Source organism: Canis aureus, chromosome 18 (assembly GCF_053574225.1).
Source record: "Canis aureus isolate CA01 chromosome 18, VMU_Caureus_v.1.0, whole genome shotgun sequence".
Lineage (NCBI taxonomy): Eukaryota > Metazoa > Chordata > Mammalia > Carnivora > Canidae > Canis > Canis aureus.
Window position 1 is genome coordinate 15,430,220 of NC_135628.1, and position 21,395 is coordinate 15,451,614.

The 21,395-nt window shown below is 37.2% G+C and overlaps 1 protein-coding gene across 17 annotated transcripts in view; it reads right to left on the minus strand.

Moving 5' to 3' along the window:
* The window catches only part of BBS9 (Bardet-Biedl syndrome 9), a 431,432-nt gene that overhangs the window by 30,919 nt on the left and 379,118 nt on the right, over positions 1 to 21,395 (minus strand). Inside the window, exon 23 of one of the 17 annotated variants that reach the window (XR_013356572.1) lies at positions 5,637 to 5,715. The exons of the other annotated variants lie outside the window; for them this stretch is intronic. The gene's annotated coding sequence lies outside the window, so the exon portion shown is untranslated. The remainder of the gene's footprint in view (positions 1 to 5,636; positions 5,716 to 21,395) is intronic. 17 annotated transcript variants of the gene reach the window in all.

Genomic DNA, 21,395 nt, shown 5'->3' on the forward strand with positions numbered 1-21,395 from the left:
ATTCTATCTCCTTTGTCTCCTCTCATTGGTGAGAAGTCCTCAGTCTCCTGTAACCCTGAAAATATACTGCTGCTTTCTGGAATGTTTTTCAATTTGGTTTGTGTGAGGTTTCTTCAGGGAGATGTGTGCTTTTGTTAAGAATACCACAGAAGCAACGTTTGTGCACTTCTGAGCACTTCATATCGGGGATACATGACATTAATATGTCTTATTACAAGTAATGTTGACAATGATCATTTAGTTAAAGTGTGTCTTCCATTTTTCTCTGCTGTTAAGTAATATTTTTCTCTTTTTAATTAATAAACATATTGGGAGATACTTTAAGACTATACAGATATCCTGTTTCTCAAACTTTTCCTTACCAGTGTTGGCATCCAGTGATAGAGCTCACCTGTAGTAATTATTGTGGTGTTTGTCTAATGGTGATTTTGAATATTCTCTCATTTTTACTGAAAGGAAGATCTATCCATTCTCATTTATTTATTCAATATATTACTTAGTTCAATATGGATTCATGGATATTTATTTAATTCTATGGGTTATATAATCCAATACTATCATTATTTATTTTGTTGCTCAAAATTGTTCCAGCTTTGGCTATTCGAAGCTCCTTGAAGCTGTCTTTTGAAGATGCTTTCAGACTTTCTGCCACAGTAAGAGGCTCTAAGCTCACCTCATGTTTTCTGCCTTTGGTCTAGAATCAACTACTTCTCCAAAGAGCTTTGGTTCCTTTTTAGGTTGTTCAAGTTATAAAAATTTATAGATTTCTTGTCTTGTAGAAGGAGCTATTGCTGTTTATTTCTAACGTAAAAATCCTTTGCATTCGGATGTATTTTGAATTTTGAGAAATGTTTTTTTTTTTAGTCACAGGACAATACATTAAAGAAGAAAAGCAGAAAATAAAGCTATTTTTAAAGATAAGCATGCATTGCCTATAGAATTGGGCTTATTCCTTTTATTAAAGATAGAATACCTGGAATGCTCACCCTGCTAGTATGTCTTCAATTCTAGGCCCTTCTAGCAGACAGAGCAAGGAAATATGAGGTATACTAACCATGCAAACATGCGTGCACACACATACACAGATCTATCTTATTTTTGTATTTACATATATGTATATATACATCTATATATGGATAAAACCATGAGTTCAAACTACTACTAGTGATTTCAGTCAAATTATACAGTTCCAGAAATCAAATAATATTAATAAAAGGGTTCTTAGAATTGTCTCCTCCTCTTCCCTGCTATCCTGTTTCCATGTCCTCTCTTCTTTCTCATTTACCATGACTTCCTCCCTTACCATTCACTCCCTATAGGTAACCAAGTCTTTTTAGTTTTTGATTTATCCTTCCTGTTTTCTTTTACACAAATGAGCAGACACATGTATATTTTCTTATACTCCTTCCGTCTTAATCTGAGGGAAGACTACTGTAATACCATACTATATTTTACTTTTCATTAATAGTGCAATACTGTTCAACATATTTTGAAGGTAAGCTCTCACATGAAATTAGGAGATTCTGAAACTGAGGGAAGATATGATAAATGATGACACTGGCAAAACCTCCATGGAAACAGTAAGGAACAGTCACAGTAATTCATTTATACACTTCATTCAAGAAATACTTTTCAAGCATATGCTATATTCCAGGAACTACTACCAAGTTTCAACTTCTTTAACCTTTAGGAACTTACAGTCTAGAGATAAAAGTTGAAAATAAAAAGGAATTCTAACACACTTGGGTGAGTGCTACGATGCGGTAAGCTACGGGCCTACATAAGAAAAACACAAAACCTTGACTTGGTGAATGGGAGGAAGGAAGTGGGGATGCTAGCAGGAGCTTCTGGAAGAGATATCACGCAAGCCAATATATGAAGGTCAATTAGGAACTGGCTAGACAAAAGGCATTCCGAAGAGGGAGCCATATGTAAATGTTTATAATAAAGAGAAAATGAAGCTTGCTCCTGTCATGGAGTAGGAAGTAAAGCTAGAAAAGAAGGCACTATGAGATCATTAGGTGATGCAGGGCCTGCTACCATTGTAAGGAATTTGGACTTAATCCTAGAAATAATGGGAGCTGCTAAAGTTAAAGATTTCAGCTAAGAGTTTCTTCCTACATGTTCTTAAATGTAGAAAATGTATTGAAGAAGAAAGACTAGCAGAATAGAGAAGAGGCTACTGTAACAAAGCAAATCTAGCAAGAACATAGCCTAGAACAGGCTAGAGGCAGTGATGACAGAGAGCAAAGGCTTAAGACAAGAGATTTTATGAATTAATGTGACTATCCTGGGCAACTAAGTAGGGGGCAGTACCAATCTGAGATACAAAGTACAAATCGAAAAGGGCTTGGGTTACAGTGGGATTTGGATGATGATGATTTCAGTCTCTGAAAATGTGAGCCTAAGATGCATATGTCACATTCAAGCAAAGAAGGCCAACAAGTGGCTGGATATACGGACCTAGAGCTTGGGAGAGATATAGTGAGGATACAAATCTGGAAGTCATTAGTATACAAAAAGAGACTAATGACAGAAAATAAAATCAGCCAGTAAAAAAAAAAAAAGAGAGGCAAGGACAGAACCTGAGTATCAACTTTTCAGGCTAGGAAGAGGAAGAGAAGTTCACAAAGGAGGGTGAGAAGGAACAGCCAACAAGATGAGACAACCAGGAGAGAGTAGGATCACGGAATTTAGGGAAGATTACCTGACCACTCAGTCAGTGGTACCAAATGCTGCTCTCAAGATCCAGAAAGTTAACAAGAAAGATGGTTTCAGAGAAATTTGACTTTGAAAGACAGAAAAAGAAATGTCAACAGCTATTGAGAGTCCTGGGATCCAAGGAAACATATATGTAACATTAAATGTACATACTTACAACAGAAGAAGGGAGAGACTTTGCGGAATTTGAACACTGCTGGGAAAAAAGAATGAATTGATATATTTTCAAGTTCAATAAAGAACACTATCATCAGATGGAAAGAAAAGCATAAAGATAGGGTCTTAGGTAGGTGCACCCTAAGTACTTGAGAACTGACCGGATCTGACTTTGGGATCCCTTAAGTAACACACATCTAATTAAATCTACTTCAGTATGACATCAGGCTTCCACTCTGAAGGGGAACAGAATCTGAGTACAACCCCTGCCTCTTTTTCCTAATATAGTCCTTAATATCCCACTGAACCACTACCTGGAAGAAACATACATCCAGAGGAAATTTAGTTCCTCATATAGTTATTTTCTTCTGTTCTTAAATTGTAGCTGTTTATACTCTTAACATAAAGGATCTAATATTTATTATAAATTTTCTTTGGGAAAATATGTCTCTAATTTGTTAATGTAAATTATTCTTCAATGAAATTTTAAGCCAATTTAGAATCTTTCATTTGAAAGTTTTGTCTTTATATTAATAACATATGTATTTTATAACTTTTTGGCAAAAACGTACTGTATACATATAGTAATGACTCACTAATTCACCTTGTTAAAAAAGAAAAAGATAGCACTCTGATAATATCCAGAGCTATAAAAATAGCAAACAATGGTTTAAATTTGAACAGCACTAATTCTTTTCTCTCAACCTTCCAAATCATAGATACTACTTTGAAACAAACAAACAAACAAACAAAACAGACCAAGACTTCTTTAATTTTTAGGTCACAAGGTCATTATTAGAAATCCTTGGTTCTTGAGGAACCTGGGCAGTTCAGTCAATTAAGTGTCTATTGATTTTGGCTCAGGTCACAATCTTGGAGTCATGAGACTGAGTCTGCGGTGGGCTCCACACAGCACGTGGAGCCTACTTAAGATTCTCTCTCTCTCTGCCACTCCCACCCCTGCTCACATGTGTGCACTCTATCTCACTAAAGAAGAAGAAGAAGAAGAAGAAGAAGAAGAAGAAGAAGAAGGAGGAGGAGGAGGAGGAGGAGGAGGAGGAGGAGGAGGAGGAGGAGGAGGAGGAGGAGAAGAAATGTTTGGTACTCTTCAGTTAATGGGAACTTTAAGGCTGAGGTTATTCTCAAAATTTACTCTCTTCCAGGAAATAACTTAGTATGAGAATTTTAAAAATATGTATGTATTTTGTAATATGGATACTTTATAATACAATATATATAAATATATATATTTCATAATGTGTATGTCATATAATATACATTATACACATAGCTCATAGATGTATAGTAACACACACACATGCACATTGCAATATATATGTATATAAAATTTGCAATGTGAGATCTTTCAAAATTAGCAAAAGTATAGACATCTTTTACAAAACAGCATTACAACTTATCTGTACCATTTCTTGATCACCAACCTAACATTATGCCAACATCTTAATAATAATGAGAACCAAGGTTTCTCAACAGTATATATCAAAACTGTATCTATATGTATATGTGATTGTGTAAAGCATAAAGTGGAGTCTGTGACCCATAAGGCAGAAATCAACAGAATCCATGTCTAAAGGAAACAAACTTAAATAGACACTGGAGAAAAAACTGGTCCAGATGTTATCTGCAGACACACTCCCTGTGCTTTTTTCCAGCAATAAATAAGTGATCCAAATCAGATCCAGGGACACAGTCCCTTCCATTTCCTACCTTGTACCTGTATAAACAAATACTCTATAGCTGCTGTCTAGGAAGTGTTCTGATTTATTTATAGCAATAGTTTACTGTCATACTTAAAACAGATACCTCATCTGGGGAACTGATAGTCTTAATGTTTTGTATTGATCTGGGCTCTGCTTTTGACCCTATGTGGATACTGACTGCTATGCAAGTCTCCACGTCAGCCCTGAAGAGGCTGTTAAAACTTAAGTGATGACATGCATGCTCTTCCTCCTTCAACCAACCTGGCAGCTTTGAACTAAATATAGAATTTAAAATAATCTCTGCTATCTTCATGTAACATGAGAAAAACAAAAATGACAGGGGAGCAAGAGAAAGAACAGAAGAAAACAAAGTGTCAAATAACATCCTTCCGTTGAGTACAAGAGACTAGTGAGGAAGAAGTCATTAGTTAGCACTGATGCATTTCCTGCCAGCTCACTAATGTTTTAGTCAGTAAAGAGGTTCTACTTTATTTCTCTTTAAGTCACATTTTCCTGAAACTCTACCAGGCAACTTCTATGACAGGACCAGACTCCTTCACATCACGTAGGCAAACACAGTAACAGGTCAGACACAAAGGCTCAAAGTCAGAGGGCTTAGAAAGCAGGGTAGGTCGGAAGTTCCATGTTGAACTACCTCTAACACAGGTAGGACAGAGGAAAAGGGAATTTACTGGGCATCTACTCAGAGACAGAGATGAGATTCCTTTAGTATGTTTTCTTTCTTTCTTTCTTTTTTCTTTTTTTTTTTTTTTTGATATTTCAGGACCCTTGTGAATTAGGCATTATAAGCATCATTTTAGAAATGATGCTGGTGCCAATGATCTACAATTATTAGGTAGAATCTGGATTTAAATAGGTTCTCCCAATACCAACCTTTAAGCTGCTTCCACTTGTCCACGTAGCCTCACCCATCACACAATGCAAATATTACCCTCTGATGTTATAGCTATACCGCAGTTTCACAGCCAGAGATCCTCAAGCGTTAGTTCCAAAAAATTAGTACAAATCATTCTTTACCTCAAAAAGAGAGATTATCTCCCAGCAATGAGTTCAGTTTTTGGAGAAACAGGCTGGATCTGCTTTCAATCTCAAATGCCTGGTAAGGCAACACAGAAATATTTGTGAGATTGTTATTCTCATCATAGAATGAGCACACATTATATTTTCACCTCTTTTCCAGAAGAAATTGATCAGGGCTTTAAAGTAACAGCCAAGAATTTCTTTATGTAATCTTCCGTGGCAGTTTTAGAACATCTGACGCAAAAAGGAATAAATCATTTTCCATCATAATAATCATAATAAAACAAAAAAATCATCATGAACTGAGTGTTTCCCCTGGGGCAGGTCCTATGCTGTGTTCCTTGGTTTATCTCAATCAGTCCTCCCAATGCTGCTATCGTATCAGTTGAGAAGACAGAGACTCAGAAGGGTTAAATTAAAATCAATTAAAAAAAATCACAAGGCCAATCTAAAAAACAAAACATATGAAGAAACAAAACAAAACACACATATGGATCAAGGTCCACATCAGGCTCTGTGTTCAGTCTACTTCAGATTCTCTCTCCCATTCACTCACTCACTCTCTCAAATGAACACATAAAATCTTAAAAAAAAAATAAAGACAAAAAAATAAGTCCCTGGGATATAATGTATAGCATAAGAAATATAGTCAATAATATTACAATAACTTTCTGTGGGGACAGATGGTAACTAGAGCTATCATGGTGATGATTTTGTAATATATAAAATAATTAAATCATTCACCTAAAGCTAACATAATGTTGCCTGTCAATTATAATTCAATAAAAAATAAAGGAAAAAAAAAAAAACACATGGCAAGTAAGTGACAGACTAGAATACAAATCCATGTCAGCCTACCTCAATATATCATGCTCCAAAAACACATCACTTCCAACTAATTATATGTTTCTTGCTTTATATTAAAATGCCTTCCAATATTAAAATGCAGGGAGTGTTATAGGTGAGAATTACAAATACGGTGAGAGGAATACAGAGTGGATAGTGTAAGAATAGATCCATAGCAGATAAGTTACACTAAATGTAACCAAGATGCAAATGAAAAAGATCTTTCTTTCTTCCCCTACCTCCTTCTCTCTCTCTCTCTATCTCTCTCTCTCATTTCCCAATAAAACAAAGAGGAGACAGCCTAAAAGAAGCCAATTCTTATCTTTAAAGCAAGACACAGTAATACAATGAAATATATTTTTTAAATTGATGGAATTCCAGGCAAGATTTTTAAAAAATCTTTCAAAGCTAAAATGAATAAAGCATAAGTTCCAGTAAGTACTTGGTCTTATTGGCAGCAACGTACTGAGAGCTAAAGTTTTAACCTAGCTTCCTCTCAAATACTCCAACCATGCAATAAGGCCCACTGTAAACACTGTTCAAAGAAGCTCTCACTTTGCATCTCATGACTCATCTCATGCTTTAGCACTGAATGCAGATTGGCACAGATATTATATTGCACTCCTACTCAGACATTCCTTCCCTTCACCATCATTTACAGTATGCAGTGCAGCTAAACTGACCCGTACGTGCAACTCAATAGGCATAGAGGATTGAGTTACTCACATGAGAATCAATTTTACACTAGACTAAAACAAAAAGTTCCCCTTAAAGTGCCAGATAAGAAGCCAAAAATACACACGATTTCTTTGGAGGCAAAAACACCACGCTGTCTCCTTTCTAAGATACAGGGTAGTTGTAAAATGAGCCATAAAAAATTTAAAATTCAATTTTCTAATCAATGTCTTGACTTCAGATCAGAAAGATATCAGAAGTGGCTCAAATAGAATGATTTTCTCCTGCATAGACTTTACCTCCCATGTTTGTGGGGATTGCAAATTCTTCTAAAAGTAGTCTTTTAAAAGGAATGACAGCCATAGGGTGACAATGAATTAAAATGAAACAGTTACTACTGAGCCTAACAACAAGCCCATTTTTAGATCTCAAGTTCCCATGGTCTGACCTTGGTTTAAAGTTGAAGTGAAATGTATAGATATTTTAAAATCTGGAAGCCAAAATCTAGGCAAGAACCTACATATTATTTTGCAAATTATTTATTTAATTATTGATCCAAACTTGCCATTTTGATATTTGACATGACACAATACATCTAGAGTACCATTTTGACTCTATATCTGATTCACACTCCTAAGATCCATTGCAGTTGCCTAGGCCTTAGGAATGTAAATCAAAAAATATACTCCCTAATAACAATTACACTGTATTCATACTCTCTGTTGCACCAACATATGTCATCTAAATGGGCATATTTTTGATTGCATAAAAAATATTAAGACTGTCTCATTTCCATGGTTCCCATCAGTAAGTTTCCAAGATTTTAGGCTTTTTAAGTTTTTGTGTATTAGATGTTTCAAGTTTAGTTGAGGCTAAAGGGTTGTGCCATACAATGCAGCATGCAATTGATTTAGCAGAAGGCAACTAATTTAATTTAGGGGTAAGATGGCATTTTACCCTGTCTGCAGAATGAAACTTAAGTCAAATGGTACCCTTCCATAGAAGCAAGAGAAATACATATTTCATTTCCTTTTGATTAGTTACAGTTAATTTGAAATAGCCCTAGGTGACAGACATGCACATTTAACAAGAAATATCTCCTTAAGAAATCCTCCAAATGTGCTTACTGATGTTCGCTATCCTCTATTGCATACTACAGAGACTTAATATCCAGTCCACTAGCCATGCACATCAATTTCTTCCTTTGATTTTCAAGGGTAATTTAAGGGCTAATTAGATGTTCCTTAAAATGCCTGCATGGTACTACTATACAGAAGACTGAGTATCATTAGTAAAATCTTCAATGCATAGAAGAAAATATCAGGCTACTTGGAGTCCTATTATATTCCTGTCAATTTGAAGTTACTCTGAAATTATACTAATTTCAATTACAGATTTCCATTTACAATCAAAGGTTATTCCCGAAGGGTCAGACTATGTAGAATAATTAAGAGATCAAATTAATAACACCTATCTCTCCACAAAGTAGAGGCAGTGCTGTTAACATGTCAATGTGGATTAATAGCATAGGTTACATAGCCATCAACAGAAAATCTTGTCATGTTTCTTTATAGATTTGAGTCACTATTCTTATTCTAGAATTCTATGCTTTTTTTAAATTTTGCTAAGGAATCTTACCATGAATTTTCCTGAGGATCACAAATTAAAGCACTTTTTCTTCTTCGTATTTGATCACATCTGTGTGTTCTTCCTGCTGTGCTTCCTTTTCTCTCTTACTGTTAATTCAACTAAATACTCATTCACACCTATCATTATCTTCTTTCTAATTTTTAGGGAGAAGTTCTTATTTTTTTAAAATTTTATTTAAGTGATCTCCATACCCCATGTGGGGCTCGAACCCATGACCTCAAGATCAAGAGTTGCATGCACTTCCAAATGAGCCAGCCAGGCAGCCCTGAGAAATTCCTATTTTTAAGGTGGTAAACATGGTTGTATTTTTATTTTCTAGCTCATCTTCCTTTTCATATTATTCCCAAGTCCTTAACTCAGATTCCCGAAAAGATCAGTGTTCTTGTGACCTAGGAATTTGTAGCTTTTGCCAACTCTACTGGATGCTGCCTCTAGGACCTGGGAAAGGCAAAAGAAAAAGAGAATACTGTCCCCTTTCCTTCTCCCTCCATCGCCTGAACTCCCTGGCAGAGTAGTGAGTAGACCTAAATCCCAGAAACACTGTAGTTGTGGCTGCATGACACTTACATATGAAGAAGCAAGAAATAGACAGGAAAAACATTTCACCCTGAAGCATGGAAATGAGGGCAGAGAGGCTATTGGACAATGGTAGTAGATCACTTAGAAAGAGGAAGAACTCCACAACTCTAAGGCACTTGACAAGAGTGTCCCATTGATTCTTTTTCAGTGTGTTACATAGCTTACTAAGGTTCTACATATTGGCAGACTGAAAAGATAACTGCAGGATTAAATGACAGATGACAGAACTGAAATGCATGGTCCCTTATATCTGCTGCAGGAAGAGCAATGAAAGTTTTTAAAAGGAGGAGTTTTCAAGAAATGGCAAAAGGAGAAAATACGAGAATGAGGTCCATTTAACGAGAGAGAGAGAGAGAGAGAGAGAGAGAGAGAGAGAGAGAGCTGCCTAGAGGAAGTCTGGCATTTTCAGTTACAAATAGGGTAGGTGGGTGCTGCTGAGTTATTTGTTTTTTATTTCCACTGAAGCCAAGACAAAAGGAAATGAGTTTAAATTGCAACAGGAGGGATTAAAGTTAGACATTAAGGGAAAAAAACTTCCTAATGAGAAGGCTGGTGAGATAATGGAACACGTAATTGAGAGGGCTGTGGAAGCCTCTATCCCTGGAGATGTTTAAGAATAAACATCTATCTTTCTGGGGCCATTCAGACAGAGAACAGCCTGGAGTATTAGAATGGAGACTTTTAGATTTATCCCCCAGGCCTAAAAGACTATTATGCTTATGTAAGACAGGTTGTTCAGTGGTGCAGCTATCCACTGAAGTGACAGTGACCAAGGACGGGATGGGAAGCAGGCAGCAGCACTCTTCTTTTGACCTTGCTCTGATCAAAGCAATTCTCAGAGCACTCGAAACAAAGCCGACACCCAGGTGTGGCTAATCTCATAATAGTTCATGAATGAGTCTCATGTGGATTTCACAGGGTACAGCAAGTTTGGACCATGCTCCTTCGTTAAGTAAAGGGATTGTAAAAATGTCTTCATTTAGAAAGGGAAGCAAATTGTAATGCAATGAGGAGACTGAAGTTTGCTTATCTTGTTACTACCAAGAATAATCCAGTAGGATATCTAGACTGGTTTGGAGAGGAGCCAGCTGTTCCATATCCTTCCAGGGCCAGAAAGGAGATATACGGCAGACACCAATCCATCCAGCACAGAAAGCCTACTGTGTGCAGACTCTGGCTAAAAGGTAGGGGTACCAAGAACCCAAACAAAATCTCTATCCTCCAGAAGCCCACAGCAGGGTTGAGTTAGGACATACTGATCCCTATTATAACGCAATAGAATTCTATCTACGCTGTGCATGCACAAATGGGGATGAAGCCATGACCCAGGCAGATAGGGGCACCAGGAATATGGAGAGAAACAAGAATGGTCTCAGACAATATTTAAGTTGCCAAAGACCACAGAAGTCAGCTGGCCAGAGTGTAGGCAAGATGGGATCCTAGGTAGAAGAGCTACATGTCTAGGGATGAGGGAGACCTCAGGACAGGAGAGAACATGCTTCCTGCTGAGAGCTGCAGATAGGTCAGAATGGTAGCTGCATACATTGCTAGTGGCAAGTGCAAGAGAAGGGGCTGGGGACCCAGGAGCCAGATCACAAAGGGACTCAATAGCCATGGCAGATAACTGGGTGTTTATTGTGAAGGCAACCAGGACTTCAAACTCTAGAGGTATATGATGGAATTATATGTGTCTACACAGGTTGCACAAGATCAGTAAACTCAGCTAGCAGCATAGTGGGCTGAGATTTCTCAGTACCTGTAATAGGGGCTGGTCAGGTGAGCATTCAAATAACTGCCAGGCTGGTAAGACTCATACACCCAAGCCACAGTCCTATTTTTATTGGATTAAGCTGCTGTCTAAAGCTTCAGTAGGGCAAGCCTGCTCCTCATCCTGCTTCTACGCCCAATAGCTAAATGATGAGATCATAAAACTGCGGGCAACTCTTGGCATTTATTTCTTAAAGAAAAAAAAAAAAAGCTCATGGTTGGCTAACACCATTCTTAAAGAGCAGCTTATACCACTTATACCCTCCTGACACCAGGAATTAAAAAAGAAAATGTCAAGAATTAGAGTTCTACTTTATCATCATTAAATATCTGCGGTTTTAAAGCAATTATCATTGTGCTTTACCCATCAGCTATGCAATGTTTATTCATGGTCTCCTACAGATACAAAAATGTTTAGGAAATCAACTACGAAGATAAGTGTGGCCATTGGGGACAATTCACTTGCTGATGATCATTTTCACCAAAAGCAAGGAGCAGGGTTATGAATCATCTGTGACCACTTATGCTTAAGCTGAATACATTAAAATTTAATAGTTTCAACACAAGAAGCCAGTCATAAGTCTGCACATCAAGGCACTAATGTGTTAGGCCTAATTGTACTTAGATGAAGTAAGTCAAGAATGCATGGCAGCCAACTGTATTTTGTTGTAAAATGAAAATTATGAATCTCTAATCACAAGTGAGGAGTCTTTTTTTTACAATTCATTATTCATGAATAATGAATTATTCATTTTCTCAAATGTTATTGCTACAGCCTTTTAAACTTTCCTACTCCTCCACTTTCAAAGTGATAAATGCCTGAGGAGTTAGTGGTCTCAGGCTTTTGAATACAATAAAGTGCTTTTTCAACATGATGCTGACTTCTAACATTAATTCCAGTTTATGAGTGCAGGTTGGCTATTCAAGGTTAGGACTGTCACCTTTCATTTGGTCTAAGAGATAATAGGTTCATTAAAAAAAAAAAAGTCTTATCCCAAGAATGGTCATTCCTAACAAAGTCCAAACTTTGAATAAGGCCTCCTCTATAATCTGGCCCTGGCCTGCTTTACCAACCCCATCTCCTGCCATTCTCCCCAGTCACCTGGACCTTCTTTCCTACTTCCTTTGAATCCTTTGCATTTCTTCTCCCCACTTTCTGGATGTCTCCTGCTCCCCCTGCTCTCACTCCCAACACCACCACATACACATTCATACACCTGGCTCCTCCCATGTTTACATCTCATTTCAGATGACCCCTCCTCAGAAAGTCTTCCCTAAGTGCCTCCTCCCCCTGCCAGTTACCCTTTATCACACTATTCTGCTTATCGTCTTCATATTACTTAAAACGCTTTGTAAATATCTCTTTTGTTCCTTGTGTATTGTCTTCCCCACCAGGATGGATGCTTTATTAGGGCAGAGTCCTTGTCTATTTTGTTCATGACTGCCTACTCAGACTCTAGGATGGTGTAATAAGCACATAGCAAGTACTCAATAAAGATTTACAAAATACATGAATTTTTAATCCCAGGAAATAATGATTTCATCCTGAGATCACCTCTTCAATTAAGCAAGCAAAATTTGTCCCCAGTTCTTCTCACATCTTTCTACGAACTGACTTTGTGACCATCAAAGGGCTGTACCCAAGCAATCAGTAGGGCCTTGGGTTATACCCTGGAACTGCTGTAGGTAGAAGACTGCATCACAGACTCTCAATGAGAGAAGGATCCTGAGGCCCTACCAGTGAGGAGGGGTAAAGAAAAAAAAAAGAAACCGAGGTTCAGAGAAGTTGAATAAAAAGCCATCTGCCTGTCTTTCAGCATCTTTCACTCCATGGAGGATGCCTCCAGCCAACTGTAGGATCTGTGGAAAGAAGAGATCTGGAAGCAGCCTAGAGTACTATCAACTTGGATCAACACCTTAGAAATGCCACAAATCCATATGCAGGTTAGTTTCAGACTGAACCTCCCTTGCCCAGGACCACCCTTCCTCACTTGTCATGGTCCATCATCACTGTTTTCCTGGTTAGAGCCTCTTCTAAACAGATCATTAGCCAGATTGTTTTGTGCAATGAGCTGATGCTACATGCAAAAGGAAAGGAACTAAATAGGTCAAGTTAATAGAGACTAATAGAGACTAAGTCTGAGAGTGACTGAAATATATTTTCATAATAAAAATCAAAGTCTGACGGTACCTTTGAGCATTTTATGCTTTCTCAAATTAAGTGATGCTTCTGGCTAGCACTCAACATGTTACTACAATAAAGAAACCTTAGATTCAGATATTAAATATGAATTAATGATGATGGCCTTTTAAGTAATTCAAAAAGGTACTCAAATGGAAACTGAGTGCATAATTACTAGACATTCTTGGCAAATGCATATAAAAAAAGGAAAAGATCATCAGATAAGCAGTCCAATTAAGCACCTTGGGATTATTGAGAGATAATTTTACAAGTATTCAAGACAGGGTTATTGTGGTATTTTTTTTTTTTTTTTTTGGAGTACTACTAAGTTTTTTACAACACTTCTTTGAAATATTATTATTGGCATTTGTAGGAGACCTGAAGCCAGGGAGAGGAAAGGTAACTGGTCGTGCTATAAAATCCATGCCTAAAATGATAAAGGCTCAGAAAAAGGGGCTTAAGTAAATATTTGCTAAATAATTGATGAGCCAGATAAACACTGGAGGAACAGAAAAGCTTAAGTTTCAATTCCCAGCCCCACATACAACCTTTAGATTAGGCTGGTCTTCTTTTAGACAGGCTTGTGCTTCTCATTACTTATTAAAACAAGATTTTGGAATGCCCACTGAAGTCATTCAAATTGCCCTTTTGTACCTTAGGCAGCTAACGTGGCAATATAATTTACAGAGGATACATTATGTTAGACTTTACAAAGGTTCTATGATGTTCTCAGATGCCCACCAAGGAGTCCAGCAAATTGACACCTCTACAGTCATTTTCCTGGCATCCTGAGATGAATTTAGTGCCAGCTCTTCAAATGTGAATAGCTCATATGTCATCCCATTATGCCACCTGGCCTCAAACCAGCACACCTTTAAAATAGATTTATTTAGGCTATAAACTAACAGGACAGTGCCTCTGTCTTCAAATATATTACATTTAAACAGCTGGGAAAATAAAATCCTAACTTTTTAAGGCTGAAATCTCTAAGGGCAATTTGAAGGATGAAGAGCACTATCAAATTGTTACAGACACAAATTTAGATGATGTTTTATAACATACAAAGAAAAAAACTCACAAAAAAACAAATTTTAAGATGAGAAAACTCTTGAAAGTTTACCATCCTTGTGTTTTCCTTGAAAATCAGTTAAATGCTATTCAACACAGTAAGTGGTAGGGGTTTCACAATTTTAATTAGAAACTAGTTCCAGATAGGGAACATATTCCACCAGTATGTCAGAGAATATATAATTCACTTTATATCAACAAACTCATTCATTCCTATTGCCCTAGAAGACATTTGTTATCTAATGAATCTTTGTAGATTATTAATTAACTCATAAGAAATTAGGCTGAGTCTCAAGAAAAATCACCTAGTGACACTGGGAATCCAAATGTGAGTTACTATATAACATCATGCACTGCTAAGTGTCATCAGTTATATACACAAAAAGAGTGATCACATATTTTATACCCACATAGATTTTATGTTCTAACTTAAAATGCACATATAGCAATTAGAGAACTAAACAGTGTAATATGAAGTGTCAATGGGAAGTACTGAAAGTTATAAGTATTAGCTTGAAGCACCTTAAATTACTAACATTATTTTACTCTATAGGAGTTAGAATAATTAGCAAAGGATAGAATATTCAGGGAAGGCTTCCTGCAGGAAAAGTGGACATGAGATGAGCATTTTTAAAAAAGATTTTATTTATTTATGAGAGAGAGAGAGAGAGAGAGAGAGGCGTGCAGAGACATAGGCATAGACAGAGGGAGAAGCAGGCCCCTCGCAGGAAGCCTCATGCGGAACTCGATCCCCAGACCCTGGGATCACGACCTGAGCCAAAGGCAGATGCTCAACCGCTGAGCCACCCAGGTGCCCTGAGATGAGCATTTAAATTCAACACGGACCGAACAGAATTCATCATCCATCTCCCTCAAGCTTTGTTCTCTTCCAAAGATGACTTTTCAGGGAATGGCACATTGGCCAACTGTGACAAGCAATCCGGGAGTTCTCCCCAATAGGTCTCTTTTACACTCAAGCCTGATTTCTAATCAATTACCAGATTCTGTTGAGTTTATCTCCTGAAAAAGTTATCATATCTATCTATTCTTCTTGATCTCCATTGCTACTTCCCAAGACTGAGCTTCTGTCATCTCTTGCTTTGATGGTATTTAACTCATTTTGAAACGGAATATCTGTATAAATATTCCATTAAGTGACAACATAGGCTTCATGATGCTAGAGACCATGCCTATTCTGCTCACCTCAATTTTTCCACTGCCTGCAACAGTACCTGGAACATAAGGAAGTAAAGAAATTGGCTAATGGAGCTAAGGTTCAATATAAAGATGAGTAAGAGAAGAACAACTATAACAATTATGAAGATCCCAGACCTAAAACAAGTTTGGCACTGTTCTAATTAGGAATAGGGCTGATACCATGTCCATCTGAAGATATAACAAGATAAGGAGAAAGTACTGATTTATGCAATGTAGTGCTTAAATTTGCTATTTCTATAAACCAAAAAAAGGAAGGGCTAGCAAGACACATAAAACTTCATTACCATTAACAATTAGGAATACTTTATACACATAAAATATATAAAAGAAGAAATGCTACAGAACCTATAAGAGCTCAGAAGTATGTCAGCTCCCACCTCTACCCTCATCTTGCTCCATCTCGGTAGCATATGACAACGCTGACCTTGGAAACCCTCCCCTCTCTTGGCCTTCACGTGGTGACTTTCTCACAGTTTTCCTCTTACTCATTCTTTGGCTGCTTCTCTTCAATTTCCGATGCTGGTTCCTGCCCTTCTGCCTGACCTCTAGATGCTGGACGGCCTCAAGGTTTAGATGAGGCCCTCCTTCTCTTTTCTCTTTCCACATAATTGAGCCCATTCAGCTTTAAATACCATACAGAGGCTGCTGTATCCCAAAGGTCTCTCTGCAGCTCTGGCTTTTCCTCTGAGCCCCAGACACCTTGACAACCACAAATGGGTGCCCACAAAGCCTCTTGAGTGGAATAGATCCAAACAGATTTTTTATTCTGTCCCCCCACTTAACCCACATGCACGCGCGCACATGCACACACACACACACACACACACACACACACACAGTGTTTTTCCCTCAGACTTCCCCATCTTACTAGTACCACTACTGTCCATCTTGTTACTAAAACCAACATTCCAGGAGTCCTCTCTGCTTCCTCTCTCATCTCATCGCTTACATGCAATCCATCACCATGTATGCGTGCCTCTAAAATATGCCCTAGAGCTCTCTAATTCTATCTCTATGGCCACAACCCCAGTCATCATTGTCTATTGCCTACACTTCTACAATAGTCTCTCTAGCTCTCCCCCTGTTTCCACTCCAGCTGTTTTCCAAATCATTCCCTAACAGTAGCCATAGTAATTCTTAAAAACACAGACAAGATCACATAATTTCCCTCCTTAAAACCATTTGATGGCTTCCCACTACTCATAGGATAACATCTAAATTCCTTACTGTGGAATGTAAGGAATACATGACTTGGCTCTCCCTGCCACTCTCACTCATTAAGATCAAGCCAGGGAGGCCATGTGTCTTTTGAATACACCAACACCTTTCTTCCCTCCAGGCCTTCAAATTCTTTTATTTCCAGTTTTGTTAAAGTACAATTGACAAATAAAATTGCAATTAAAGTGTGCAATGTGATGATCTGATATGCATACACATTATGAAAGGACTCCTCCATTGAGTTAATTAACATACCCATTGCCTCACATATTTACATTTGAGTGTGTATATGTATGTGTGAGAGAGACAGAGAGAGAAAAAGGCAGAGAGGACATTTAAGTTCCAATTTCTCAGCAAATTCAGGCCTTTAAATTCTATTCCACCAGCTTGGAGTGCTATGCACCTGGTTCTTCATTTTCTCATACTTCTGCTCATAGAGCCCTTCCCCAATAACCCTGTCTACAGTAGCCTCCATCCCTAACTCTCTCAACTCCCTATTTGTCTCAAGGCACATAACACAACTCACAACTCTTGTTTAGCTGTACAATGGTTTAATGCCTGGCTTCTCCTCTAGAATATAAGTTCCAGGATGGTAGGAATGCTGTCTTTCCTCTTAATTAGCATATCTCAATGCCCACTGCAGTGCCTAGAACATGATGGTATTTTTAAAAATACCTGCTAAATGAACAAACAATAATCCTACTTCATGAATAAAAACTCCTTTCCCCCTTTTAAGAACTTACGTTTGTCCATTATGCTACTAATATTGTTCCCTGTGCCAAAAGATGAATTGTTTACAGATGATGCTATTTAGCTTCACCCCAAATTTATATTTAAGAGACCGCAGTATAATTTGCATAGTTTACAAGTCTGAAGGGGAATAAAAAGAAGACAATATAATGAAACAGAGGAAAACTGAGCAAAATTTAGAAATGGGAGAAGGTAGCAGCAGAAAAGAAAGGGCAGACAATTCAACTGAGATAAACATTAGGCTACAAGATCCCTGAGGAAACCGGAAAACAGAAGAGGATCTGAAACACCCAATGTATGACAGGTGCTGTGCTGAATATATGGTAGTGAATAACACAGACATGGTCCCTCTCCTCATGGAACTTATAGTACTGTGAGATAAATACTAAATAAACACACAATAAAGGTATAATTATGAACTATGCTTCATGCTATGAAGAAAATGCCTGAGAGGCCATGAGAAGAATGAGAAAAGTCATGGGAAAGTGAGCTATAACTTGGGATAAAGTAGCTGGTGAGGATTAGATCTGTGGCAGGGGGCAGTTTTGGAGGGTGGATAAAGGACAATATTCAAGGCAAGGGAAGAGTATATGCAAAGACAAGAGGCAGGAAAAATCTTGATGACTGGAACTGAAGGGAGCCTTGAATGCCAAAGGAAGAGATGGTAAGGGAACTGTGGGAAAACTCCTGACAGAGAAATGGATGCAGAGAGAGAGGAAGCAGAGTTCTATAGGGCAAGGTGACAAGCCTGAATTTCCTGATAAGACCAAGTATGTTTTCTTCTGAGAAAGAACAGAAAGACAAAAGATGAGTAAGATTGTAAAAATTTTTAATAAAACAATGGGAAATAGAGTTTACTTTGGACAACCTTGATCTTCACAGTAGAGAAGGAATGATGGCTTCTGTACAGTTTAGGGGAGGAGAAGAGGTTGGAGCTTGAGCAAAATCATAAGGGTTAACTTCTGTTGGGAATAAGATAGAAAATCAAACAAAAACAAGCAAATAGAACTCTGATTAGCAGAGTAAGGCCCGGGTGAAATCACACAACATGAGAGGAAATAGAAGCAGTTGGGTCAGTTTTATGACTAATTTTATCAACAATTTCCAGTCCCAGAGTAGATCCAAGAAAAGCCAAAGATTTATTCATGACTGGAGATGACAAGGGATCTAAGATGGAAATCCATTAAGTTTCACAAGGCAGAGCAAAAAGGGTTAGTGGAGAGAAAGAGGTATAATAGGTATGTTGTAAGGTGGGGGCTGGAAAAAAGGAGAGAGAATTGGGTGATAGGAAACTGGGAAAGAGAGGAGATAATGTTCACATGAACAATTCAAATCAAATTCACAAGGATATGTTGAGCTTCTTCTACATTCCAATTATATTAGATTATATTAGATTCTAGGGATGAATTCTAGCAAAATGAATGACAGTCCCTGCCCTCAGAGATGTCATAGTCTCATAAGCTGATGTCAACAGAGAGTAAACATCTAATAATGATTGCTGGTATAACAGAAATAATAAACTCAAAATAAAAATATGATGAAAATAACATGAAAATTGTTTTTATGATACAAAATGTTCTAATGATCATTACAAATATTTAGCAAATTTATTCATTAGGAAAACTTCTCAAGAGTTACTTTGGTTTCTTTTCTAAAAACTGAAACACAAATCATCAGAAAGCTATAGGGGCACCTGGGAGGCTCAGCTGTGTTCAGTGGCTGGCTCTTAATTTCAGTTCAGGTCATGATCTCAGGGTCATGGGATCGAGTCCCATGTTGGGCTCTGCCCTTGGTGGACTCTGCTTGCAATTCTCTCTCCCTCTCCCCACTTGCACGTGTGCGCTCTCTCTCTCTCTCTCTCTCAAATAAATAATAAATTTTTTTAAAGAAAGCAAGCTTTAAAAAATATAGTGCCCAAATAATATTAATTATAAACTTAACTATAATACTATATAACTGAACAATTATTTTAACTAGTCAAGGGACTAGTTAAGGGACACAAGGCATCTGTCCCAAATAATGAACTATGCACTCCTCACATTTCACTAAATGAAGGAAAAGAGAAAAAGGCTTTAGTCATAAGAAGATACAGGCACAAACGCCAAACATAATTGGCACTCTTTCCTCTTACCCTGACTTATTTTTCTGCATTGCATTTTCACTATCTGAAATTTGTTTCCCTGTGTATTGACTGCCCCTTACCAGAATATAAGCTCCAAGAGGGCAGGGGCTGTGTTTGCCTAGTTTGTCACTATGCCCCTAGTACCCAGAATAGTGCCTGGAACTTAGTAAGTACCTAACAAATTTCACCTTGAGATCTCAATCATGGCATGGCACGTGATGTGTTTTTCTATGGAAATAATGAAGTTTGAAGTGTATAAGTTATGAATTTATAAAATGTATAAATTATGAATGATTTTCCACAAGTTAACATGTTAATTTTTAAATTTTTTTTATTTAAATCTTTTTGCCAACATGTAACAGCCAGTGCTCATCCCATCAAGTGCCCTCTTTAGTGCCCATCACCCAGTTACCCCATCCCCCACCCCCCTTAACATGTTAATTTTAAGAAATTATCACAATCTGGTGTTTGATCTAATTTTGAAAGATTTTTTTTATCTCTTAAAAATATGTAAAACAAAAAAAAATATGTAAAACATGGAACATCAGGTAACTTACACAGTTAAACTGATTAAATGTATGCCACATTGAACTTTATTTTTTCATTGAAATCCACCAGATTTCTGTATCTGAGCCCTTAATATTTGCCATTGCATTTGCTCATAACTAGAGCGCCAATAAGCTGGAGCCTTCTATCGCTTGCCATGCTATTCACCAGTACAATGTATTTGCTTCTTGTTTTATGGTTGCAGTTACTTCCATGCTTATTTTTAACAAATGACAAAAGTATCTGAGAGCAGCCAATATGCAAACCCCTGTACTAAGTAAAAATCATTCTATCAGTATTAGCATAAATCACAGCTTCTGAAAGCTAGAGAGTGACATCACTTTATTTTTTGGTAACATTTTCCACATGACACTGGAATATGGCTCTGAAAGCAGACTTGAAAGAAATATAAAAATTCTGGCTAACCAAAATATTTATTTTTAAATAAAAAAATTAAACATTTTAAAAACTAAAAGGTACTTTCTAAAAAACATAGTTTAGACATACTGTACAGAGGAATACAAGTAAAGGTGTTTTACTTCTTAGAATTGGATATTTATAATGCTCTAAGAACTACCAGAAACAAGAAAAACATTTTTCATTTTAATTTTTAATTGTTTAAGAAATATCCACATTGCACATAAATCAGAAGGGACTGACTATTCCAATAATTCACTTGAATAAACACATTTAAAATGGGGTTTCTTTAAAGTTTGGCATAAAAAGATTTTTTTAAAAGAACCTGGGAGCATGGACCTGGCTCCATTCAGGATGGCAATTCAAAGTGGAAGAACGTTCTCTTTATTTGCTAGGGCTGCTCAATGTCATCAGAGCATTGTTCCTGTTTTAGGCCAGGTGTATTGGCCAGAATTAAAAATGCCTAAGACTTAGGAATGGGTCAAACTGTATTGTCTGCCCTATCTATGGATATTCCTATTATGCATATGTTTTAATTGTTTAAATGAAAATGACACAATATGAAGTAAGTCTTAATGACTGTCTCACATAAGTCACTGATTGATGAATTGTTTTTAAGCACTTAAAATACTTTATCCAGGCACCCTAAAATCTAAAGATAAATGAAAAACAATAAATACAACTTTAATAATATTCATCAATTTCCACTGAAAGCAGA